We start from the raw sequence: 12,026 nt of genomic DNA, 5'->3' as shown, positions 1-12,026 counted from the left end.
ACGGGGTGTTACACTAGGTCCCGTGGATTTTTACTTCTTCATTAGAGAAGGTTTTCTCACGTTAAAATCTGCTTGTGTTCTCTCTCTCTCCTTTGTGTTTTTTTCATTTTTTCGCTGCACTGCCCGACCTGGTGAAGTTCAGGCCGAGTTAAGTTTGTCGAGATCTGAGATCCATGATCTTGTTGATTGACTTCCACGAAAAGGCTTCTTAGCCGAGTTGAGGGAACCGAGTTCCCAATAATGGTATCAGAGCCCGGGTTCGACGGGTTCTGAGGAAGACGAGATGGAGACCAGTGGCATAACTTATGAAGAAGATATGTTCAAGCTAGCTGCAAGAAATTTCACTTATTGGAGACCGATGATGGGAGATCATCTCTACTGTAAAGATTTTCATAAGCCTATTATCCTTGATGAGAGATCGACAGGAAAAACTGATAAGGAGTGGGAGATCTTGAGTTGAAAGGCGGTAGTCAAGATCAGGAAATATATTGACAAAAGCCTCTTTGAGCACGTGTCTGAGTTCACGAACACGTTCGAGTTGTGGACGAAGCTAGAGTCCATGATTCAGAAGAAGACTCCTAGGAATAAAGCACACCTGGTTCGCCGACTTGTGAAGCTGGAATACAAGGACGACATGAGCATGATTGAACACCTCAACACCTACAAAGGTATTGTTAATCAGCTGTCTAAAGCTGAGATGAAAATTGACGACGAGATGCAGGCTTTGTTGCTGTTAAGCTTGCTGCCCGAAAACCGGGATGCTCTGGTGGTGACTTTGAGTAATTCTCAAAAGGAAAATTGAAGATGGATGCCATAACAGATAGTCTCTTGAACGAAGAAGCCAGGAGAAGAAAACGAGGTGTTTCTAGCACGTCTGAGGCCAACGTTGCTGAGAACAAAGGGAAATTCGACTTTCGGGGTAGAAGTAAGAGCCGGGGTTGAGATCGTGACAGACGAGAAAAGTCCAGAGGCCGGTCAAAGCCAAAATATAAGTTGAAGTGCTTCTATATGGGAAGCCAGGGCATAAGAAGCCATACTGCAGAACTCTGTAGAATGACGAGAAGAATGACTCTGTGAAGCTGGATCAGATTATTCCCAAGAAGAGGGAAGACAAGAGCACCACTGCGGTGGTTGTCAACTCGGATGCTGAGATATTTCTCCTCGAAAAAGAAAATTATTTGAATGTTGCATATGATGACTGCACCTGGATTGTTGACTCTGGTGCCTCCTTTCACGTTACTCCACATAAAGGTTTTTTCTCCTCTTAATGAGGTGGTGATTTTGGAGTCATAAAGATGAGAAATAAAGTGACCAACAAAATTGTTGGTGTTTGTGATATGACCCTGACCACGGATGTTGGGAGCCGACTTGTGTTGAAAGATGTAAGACATGTTCCTGAAATGCGATTGAACCTAATCTCGGTAGGCAAGCTTGACGATGCCGGGTTAGTGAACTACTTCGGTAGTGGTAGATAGAAGCTGGCCAAGGGAAACTTAGTTGTTGCCCGAGATAAGAAGGAAGGCTCCTTGTATGTGATGCAAGGAAAGATAAATAGTGGAGAAGCCAATTCTGCCCGAGATGGACATAGCTTGGAGCTGTGGCACAAGCGCTTCGACCATATGAGTGTGAAAGGGCTCCCAATCCTGAACAAGAAAGAATTATTGACTGGGTTGAAAGGCCAAGCATTGGAGAGTTGCATGCACTGTCTAGCTGGAGCTCCGAGTTTCTTTCATGAAACCGGATCAACGCAGAAGACGCATGTATATTCTTGATCTCGTCCATACTTATATCTACTCCATGTCAGAGAGATCTCTTGGAGGAGCTCAGTACTTTGTTTCATTCATTGATGACCACTCCCGCAAAGTGTGGGTTTATTTTATTGAAATTTAAAGACCAGATACTCCAATCTTTTAGAAGAATGGACTGGCCGGGATCCCACTTGAGAAGACGCCCCCAAGACTTTAAAGTTGAATGGACTGGCTGAGAGGATGAACCGGACTATTGAAGAAAAGGTCTGAAGTATGCTATCCAATGCCGAATTGCCGAATCATTATGGGGAGAAGCCGTCAGAACTGCTGTTGACTTGACCAACCTCTCACCATCACATTCACTTGAAGTAGAAATCCCAGAAGAAGTCTAGACAGGTCGGAAAGCGACCTATGATCAATTAAAGGTGTTTGGATGCCAAGCTTTTGTGAATTTCCCTAAAGATGAAAGGGCGAAGCTCGATGTAAAGACAAAGGAATGTATTTATCTCGGTTCACCGAAATTCGAGTTTAGTTTTTGACTTTAGGATCCAATCAATAAGAAGATAATGAGAAGTCAAGATGTGATCTTTCATGAAGATGAGACCTTTTATGACATCTCGAAGCCCAAAGTCTGGGTTTTTGTCCGACGTGAAGAACCCATCCTTTATGTCCAAGCTGAAGTAGGGGGAGAAAATCAAGAGAATGAAGAAAATGATGACCAACAACAAGCTGATGATGACCAATATACTGAGGTCCGAGTTGATGATGAGATCCGGGATGAGAATGATGAACCGGGTTCTCAAGCTGAAGAACAGTCGATATATCCATCTCGAGAAAGAAGACCCTCTAAAAGGTAACCACCTGATGAATACACCATTGTTGCTGAAGACGGTGAGCCTCAGAGTTATGATGAGGCTGTGACGATCTAAGAGAAAGAAGAATGGGAAACGGCAATGCAAGACAAGATGAAGTCTCTGCACAAAAATCAGATGTATGAGCTAATCGAGTTTCCTGAAGGAAGACAATCTCTGAAAAATAAATGGGTCTACAAGATTAGGATGAAAAAAACGGGCAGAAGTCGAGATACAAAGCCCGGATTGTAGTGAAAAGCTGCAATCAGAAGAAAAGAGTAGACTTTGAGGAGATCTTTTCTCCTGTGGTGAAAATGACCTCTGTCTGAACCGTGTTAGCCATGACAGCTTCGATGGACCTTGAGGTAGAACAAATGGACGTGAAGACAACATTTCTTCATGGTGACTTAGTAGAAGAGATATATATGGAGCAACCAGAAGGGTTCCAAGCTCCAGAACAAGAAGAGTTAGTATGCCAGTTGAAGAAGAGTTTATACAGCTTGAAGCAAGCACCTCAGTAGTGGTACAAGAAGTTTGAATCATTCATGATTGATCATAAGTTTGAGAATACAGAGGCCGACCACTGTGTATATGTGAAGAAGTATGAGGCCAAAGATTTTTTGATTTTGTTGTTATATGTTGACGACATGCTTATTGTAGGGAAAGAAAAATCGAGGATAGCCACTCTGGAGAAGGCGTTGAGCTCGTCCTTCGTAATGAAGGACCTCATCCCTGCAAAATCGATTCTCGGAATCAAGATTATTCAAGATAAACAAAAGAAATTACTGTGGCTGAGTCAAGAGAAGTATATTGAGAAGATTCTGAAGAGATTCAGCATGGACAAAGGCAAAATATTGAGCACCCCCTAGTCGAACATATAAAGTTGAACCAGAAGCAATGTCTGAGATCTGATGAAGACAAAGACGAGATGTTGAATATCCTATACCAATCCGCTGTCGAAAGCTTGATGTATGCAATGGTTTGCACTAGACCTGATTTGGCATATGTTGTTGGAATGGTGAGCCGACGGTATCTGTCAAACCCCGACAAAGAGCACTGGGAAGTAGTGAAGTGGATCTTCAAGTACCTTCGAGATACAACCAACTTATGCCTCTATTTTGGAGAAGGTAGAGCCGAGTTGCAAGGCTACTCGGATGCTGATTTAGGGGGAGATTTCGACTCAAGGAAGTCGACTACAAGATACTTGATGAGATTTGCCGAAGGAGCTATCTCTTGGCAATCAAGACTTCAAAAGTGTGTTGCACTATCGACAACTGAGGCTGAGTACATTGCCGCTACTGAGGCAAGCAAATAAATGCTGTGGATGAAGAAGTTTCTCATGGAACTCAGCCATGATCCAGACAAGTACGAGCTGGAATGTGACAATCAAAGCACAATTCATCTTACGAAGAATTTGACCTATCACTCTGCACTAAGCACATTGATGTGAGGTATCACTGGATCCGGGATGTGATGGAAGGTGGAGAGCTCGAACTCGTCAAAGTGCACACTGACCAAAATTGGTCCGACATGATGACGAAGCTGATTCCAGCAAGAAGATTTGAAGACTGTTGTGAAGGAGCCAGGTTGATACTGAAGCCGACGCATTGAAGTCAGAGGGGGAGATTTGTTGGGCTTCCTTCTTCAATGTTAAGCTCAAGCCCATTGAGGGGTTTTCTAAAAACCCTAAACCCTAGATTCCACCTCCCTATATATTTATTAATTGTGGGTGAAGGCTATAGAAGAAGATAATTTGAGAGACTCTTGAGTGACACTTGAGAGATTTGTGAGTAAAGCTTTGAGCTTTGCATTTGAGAGCACCTCTAGAGAGAGTTTGAGTAAAACATCTCTAAGGAAGTTTGAGTATCACCATTGTTGGAGAGGTTGAGTGAACCACCACTTTGGTGAAGGTTGATTCTTTGAACCCATTATTATCATAGTGGACGTTTGAACTGGACTAGGTCCCGTGAGTTTTTACTTCTTCATTGGAGAAGGTTTTCCTACGTTAAAATCTGCTTGTGTTTTTTTTTCTATCTCTCCTTTGTGTTTTTTTTTTCATTTTTTGATGCGCTGCCAGACCTGGTGAAGTTGAGACCGAGTTAAGATTGCTGAGATTTGAGATCTAGGATCTTGTTGATTGACTTCTGCTAAAAGGTTTCTTAGCCGAGTTGAGGGAACCAAGTTCCCAACAGTATCGACTAGCTATACACAATCAATTTCATTAATGACAGACACCCTAATAGAGGCATGTCAGTTTGGTTTAGTGATAATCCATTGTCTTTTTTGAACCTAACCCTTCATTTTGAATCTTGTCTTACCATCTAGTATTCGGCGTGAGATCAAAATTCTCTTCATTTTCTATCTTCTCCTTAGTCTTGAATACCTGATTGTTGCATCCACTACCATCTAATGGAATTATTTTTGATACCCCTTTCAAGCCTTAACTTCTTTCCATCAACAATCCATGGGTCAAAAGTCCTCCCATTAGACAATCACATAATGAATAATGTGGTTCCCTCTCCAAATTGCACGATTACCCATGATTTATGCTTTGGAAAAGGCTCAAATAGAGAAATTGGGAGTTGATGGACTTGTTAAGTGTATGTCGACTTGAATCATAAAAGGAAGACATGGAAGACTAGACAAAAACTTTGGTAACATTAACTTTTACACAACTGGACCAATGCATTCCAATATCTCTTAGGGGCCATAAAAATTAGTTGTAACTTTTCCTTTCTTGAAAGCTTCAAATTTCGTAAGTGTTGAGTTTTTTTTTTTTGGATTACATCCGGGTATCCTCACAGCCGATAGCCATGAGACTAATCCCTCGCTTCGGGTCAGCGCACAAAGCGGTAAAGAGCTGGCCACAGAATGCTTTCCATTCACAAGAGTTGGGGTTCGAACTCCCAACCACTTGCTTAAGGGACGAGATGCTGAACCATCACGCCCACCCACGTGGTTGTAAGTGTTGAGCTTTGAATATACTTTCTTCTAATGTTGCAAGATTATTGGCAAATGCTGAAAGATCAACATTAATGGCTTCAATCGGATAAACACTAGAGGAATAAGGTGGTTCCCCTTCCAAATCGTATGATAACCCACGATTGCGCACAACTTATGCACTTGAAAAAGCTTAAACATAAACATTGGGATCGAGTTGATGGACTAGGTATGTGAGAATTGGCTTGAATGGTAGCAAAATGGAGACATGGAAAACTAGGTGGATGCAAAAAAGGCATTAGTAATTTTAACCTTTAAGAACCTGGACCTATGCATTTTAGTATCTCATAGAGGTCATTGAGTTGAACGATTCGCATACTTATTTGCATGACTGCAAATAGAGCAAAACAAGGTCCGCAACAGTAAAGTTCTAATTTTTCCTTCTCTTATCAACTTGAAATGTCAAAAAGTGTTGAGCTTTAACTATACTTTCATTCAATGTTGCAATAATATTGTTATGCACATAGAGATCGACATCAGTGGCTTTAATCGAAAAAACAAATGAGGAATAATGTGGTTTCCCCTTTAAATTGTATGATAACTTACAATTGCACATGGTCTATGCACTTGAACTCAAACGGAGGCATTGGGAGTTGATGGACTAGATATATATATGAGTATTCGCTTGAATGGTCTTGAAAGAGAGACCATGGCAATTAATCGCGCCGTAATCAGCCACAAGCTACGCAAGTTGTGCATTGTGCTGCTTTGTTTCAATAATTTTCCCGTTGCAGCTGCATTTGCGGCCAAATCGCGCTGCATCAATAACATAAGGTTGTGTTTGGTAGGAGCTTTCTTGAAATATAGCTAGGCATTTGAGATTGAAATTTTGTGTTGTCTATGTTTGGTACAAGATATCAAATTTTTTTCTGACCAAACCAATTTGCCCAATGATTGATGATTGTTTGCAAAATCGAACGAAACACACTGTGCTCAAATCCCACTTCCAAGGTGGTATTTGACGATAACCAGGTAAATGAAAAAAAGATGACGAAGGAGCTACCGAAATTACCCTTTTCTAACCTAGCACCAAAATGAGTCTCCCCTAGCAAATCCACTTTTGTACATCCACGGAAAAGCTCCTTATTCCGTTACTGGGTTTCACACAAGATCTACAAAGGGCGACTGCTTATGGTTTTGCATGCTTATCTTCTGTCTGGTTTGAACCAACTGGTTGGTTATGGGAGGTGAGGTAATGTAAACATAGAACTTGTGCCATTTGCTTTGTTGTTTTATTTTATGTTATGATTAATTTTTTTTCCAGATATATGTGCTCTCTACCCTACTCAAAGCTGAAGCTGAAGGTGGTAAATAGAACCAACGGTGACGAACAAGTGTTTGAATTGTAATCCAAAATACTCCTTTTTACTAAATCATTCCTTTTCTTATATGTGCAGAATACTCTTATCCCTTTCACTGCATTATTTGTATATTCACATCTCAGGACAAGCAAGTTCAGAAGTGTAAAATTAGAAAATAAAAAACAAAATAGAGTGACATTAGTTACTTGTTATCCATATCTCAGGATGCAATCAATTCGTAAAATTTTTTTTACACGTCTTAATTTAGGTTGTGGTATATTGTTCATTGTTCACTTTTGTTTGGTATAATTGTGAACCCTTGGTGAGTGATGTTGCAGCTGTACGAGATGTCCCTTCACTCTCAATTTGCATCACCTTCCTCTTCAACTTAAATCAGACTTGGTAAGTTAAGCTAAGTTGATTCCTTTTGTATTTTATTAAAATTACTACTTCATGATGTCGTGTGCAAATGAAATGTACAATTTGAGTTTCTCTTTCATTGGAATTTGTGAGTTAGTTTTCTCTTAATTTTCCTTCATGCTTTGTTGATTGATGTCTGATAAATAGACAATGCTTCAGCTTTGTATTTTTTATCCAAAGTTGTCTGTTGTTTGATAATTTTCCTTTTACCTGTTTTTTTACTTTGTATACCCCCTTTACATGCTTCATTAGATTTTTCATAAGGCAATCCTATTCTTTTTCATCTTCAAAGCTATAAACAGGGAGAGTACACGAGTGTAATTTACGGGATAAAATTTAATGTTTCACTGCATAACTAACTCTACATATCAGCTAGATGTCAAACTAGTTTTCCTAGACCCTGCATTTTTTAGAGAGGACTCATTTAATCTACTTGTAACTTTGAAGGGAACTATGAGGGGTTACCTGTACCAGTTAGAGTTCGAATTTTGCATAATGGCTTTTTGAAACAAGAATTTCCAATTGATTAGATGCTTTCCAAGTTATTCCTCTTAACAGTTTGAAATGCTTTCCATAATCTTGTGTTTTGCTACAAGTAATTATTCTCAATGCATATTGTTCTTGCCAATCTGTTGTCATTTCCTTGTTTTGAATACCAAATTGTTTATGTATATTGTTCTTGAAAAGAGTTCAACGTATCAAATTGTGGTATGTCTCCTATTTTTTAGTGTAGGGCAACAAAAAGGTTGATGAATTTAGTTGTTGCAGGATCTTATGTATATATAATCATGAGTTATTGAAGATGTATATGTATTGATTAGACAAACAAATAGTAGTTGGCACTCATGTCTTCGGTTATTTTTAGTTCTTTCTTCCAATTGAATTGATCATATTCCGCATATTGCAAAGCTTTGATTGGCAAAATCTGTTCCCAATCTCTATTCATATATACGATAGTCACTAAAATTAACTTTTGCCTCGTTTATAGTTTTTATAAAAGCCCACAATCTCAAATATTTTACATATGATGCACCTATGGACCAAAGACACCAAACCAATCGCTAATGCCATGTGTGCTTCCTCATGCTTTCACTCATCGCCAAAAAGTAACGCAATAGATAATGTCAGTTATTCATATCCTAATGTAATTTTATGCAACTGGGAATGGATTTTTTTGATCTGACTTGACCTTGTGTTAAATGATGTCAGTTATTAATACATGAATCAATTATAAGTCAGAAAGCGTTGGCATAGGTAATGGATTTGAGCCTCTAGTGCTTGTTGAGGACCCTGAGAAAACATTGGCATAGACATATTATTCAACAACCTGATAGATATATAATAAATATATCAAAGTCAGCAGTGAGAACTCAGCATTATACATATTATACATAGCTGCAAAGCAAAAATCCAGAACAATATTTCAATCAAGCATACATCGTGTGAGGCAATTAATGAAGCAACTCCAATAGGAATGAATACGATGATGACAAGCATGAATGCTGAAATAACTTGCGGAGAAAGTAATATACCGTGTAAGTAGTGACTTTAAATGCATGCAAGTTAAATAGATAACCACCGACAACATATATAAAAAGGTTATTTTCATATTTTCAACCCATCTTCCCATCAATATTTTACTTTCAACCAAGCATATAACTCAGTAAACTTAACCCAATTTTCTCGGTAACATTTCAGCCTACCAAACAACTTTTTTTTAACTTTCCTACTAAACTCACATTCCTACAATATTTCTAGTAATTGTATTTTCCTGGTAAATTTTTTTTTCTCCTATACCAAACGCCCCCTAAGAGTTTTTTAGTCAAAGTCAATTTCCCCCTCATTTTAGATGTGTAAGAAATATTTTAAGGGATTTTAGTCCTTTTAAAATTTTAACCTTTACTTATTCGAAACAGTGACCATTTTTCCACTGTTGGCAAAAAAATTACCAGACTGCCACGCCAACAGTAAATTTTGCCAAAATGCCACGTGGCATATTTCGCTACAGTGTAGCGAAATATGCCACGTCAGAACCGAAAATGCCACGTGTCAAACAGGGAGAATTTCGCTACACTGTGTAGCGAAATTCTCCCTGTTTGACACGTGGCATTTTCGGTTCTGTGCATTCTGACGTGGCATATTTTGCTACACTGTGTAGCGAATTATTTGCACACATATTTCGCTACATAGTGTAGCGAAATATGCCACGTGGTATTTTGGAAAATTTACTGTTGGCGTAACAGTCTGGTAATTTTTTTTGCTAACAGTGGCACTTTGGTCACTGTTCCTACTTATTCCTTCTTACTGTCATATGCACGTTTCTCTATTTCCTCTCTACTTTGCCTCTGCTCAACCTCTCTCGCTCTAGGTTGCTCTCTGCCTTTCTCGTGTTCGTAGGTAAGCTCTCTTATTTTTTTTAATATATATATATATATATATATATTATTGTTTATCTTTGTATTTTTGTATTATTTGCCTTTTAAACTTTTGGCCTTTTTACGTCTCTCTTTGTCATTATCTTTTTGTTATAGGCTCCTTAGAATTTCCTTAAAGCAAATTTATTAACTTAATTTGTCTGCATATACTTGTGATAAAACTGCATTTGTCCTCCATTTTCCTTAGTGAAAGACCAAGAAATTATGTTAAGTGGGTACAAAGCCAATATATAAAAACACAATTACATAATTGAATTTCCATACACTAAATTCAATACATGATGTTGCAACCGGCCCAGTTGGCTCTGATGGCCCAATTGATTCTAACCCACAAGAAGGCATGAAGTTAAGGAACATGGGAATAATGCGAAGGCCCAATAAGATGGCTGATTATGTAATGGGGTAGTTAAATTGATCAGTTGGGTAATTGCTATTTGATAATTAGAACTGGTAACTTGGGCCAACTTGTGTGTAATCCATTAGGGTTGCTTAAATAGATTTCTAAATGAAAGGATATGAATGATGTGAATCACTCTCTCTTCTCCTCCTTTCTGATCTACTTTCTCTCTACCCTACTTCTTGCTTCCTTCATTTCTACCTTGTTACATTGGTGCTTTCATTGAGTCTAATGACTGAAAACACAAGGCTTCGCGATGTGACACATCAAGTTCAAGAGCTTCAATTAGCTTGCTAGGCTGTACAAGAACAAATTGCCAACTTAGTACTCACTCAGGATCGACGATTTAATGCTATGGAGCTCGCACATAATCAACAGATGGAGACAAACAACCAGAGAATGGACATTTTAAACAACCAAATTCAAGAGATTCTCACTATACTCCATTCCACCCAACTATCACCAGATCAAAATGCAGGTGTTCTGGGTTCTGGTCCATCATGCCCCCCACCTGAGCAAAACCGCCAACGTCAGATGAAGCTTGATTTTCCCAGATCTGCCACTGGAGATCCCACGGACTGGCTGTTTGCTGTGGAACGTTATTTTCGCTTTTACAACGTTCCTCCCCAAGAACGTTTACTCATCTTTTCCTTCAACCTGGATCCAATGGCATCTTCTTGGTTCCAATCATTGGACCAGGATGCTTTAATCCCTGATTGGCCATCGTTTATCACTGCAATCCATCGTCGATTTGGACCCACGAAGTTTGAGGACGTTTCCGTGGCTATAGCCAAATTACAACAAACAGGTACTGTCGTTGAGTACTATGCTGCATTTGAACAATTGTCACGCAAGATCCCGGGCCTATCGGTTACGGTATGCAAGGGACTTTTCTTGGCCGGATTAAAATCTACACTAAGATGCTTAGTTCTCATCCACAGTCCTGCTGATCTACATGAAGCTTTAGCATACGCTAAGGTGTATGAGGAAAAACTCAACAGTGAAAGACCTATCAAATCTTGGACACCCCGTCCAATAGTACTATCCACAATGGTACCACCAGTAGCTCATCCCATACCTACACCGCTTGCCACATTCCCAGCCACTAAAGCGGCAAACCCATTAGCCTTGCTACCTATCTGTCGTCTGTCTCAGGCAGAAATGCAGGCTCGACGTGACAAAAACCTTTGTTACAACTGTGATGAGCGGTTCACACCCAGCCATCGTTGTAAAGGACGTGCAACCCTTCTGTACTTGGAAGGCACTGATGATGTTGAAGATTTGTCTGAATTACCCGAGGAACCACCACCACTAGATCCAGATTTACACCCAGAAATCAGTCCAAAAGCTCTTTTTGGCCACCAGACTTCTAATTGCTTCAGATTACAAGAAAAGATATCGGGTACTACTGTTCAAATATTGATTGATGGGGGCAGTACCCATAACTTTATAACTCCACGCATGGTTGCTTACCTTAATCTGATTTTACATGCTGCCACCCCTTTTAAGGTTCATGTGGGTAATGGTGATACCCTTATATGTTCAGCATCATCTATGGCTATTCCTTTACTGATTCAATCCAATTCATTTGCAATTGATTTATTTGTTTTGGATCTTAAGGGTGCTGACATTGTGCTTGGAGTTCAATGGCTGGCAACATTGGGTCCAATTGTGACTAACTACGCAGCTTTAACAATGGCTTTCACATTAGCTGGAAAAAAATCACATTGAGAGGTGATCAAAAAATTGGAGCTACTCACGTTACACCAGCCCAGATACACAAACTAATGGTTCAGGATTCCATTTCCTCTTGTCTAATGTGTTTTTCACCTACCCATATTACTAACCCTATTGCAGGAACTACTCTTCCACCA

The sequence above is a fragment of the Gastrolobium bilobum genome, unplaced genomic scaffold, assembly GCF_033153095.1.
Source record: "Gastrolobium bilobum isolate Gb01-03AN ecotype WA unplaced genomic scaffold, APGP_CSIRO_Gbil_v1 utg2863, whole genome shotgun sequence".
In the NCBI taxonomy this organism is placed as follows: Eukaryota; Viridiplantae; Streptophyta; class Magnoliopsida; order Fabales; family Fabaceae; genus Gastrolobium; species Gastrolobium bilobum.
This window is presented reverse-complemented; position numbering follows the sequence as displayed.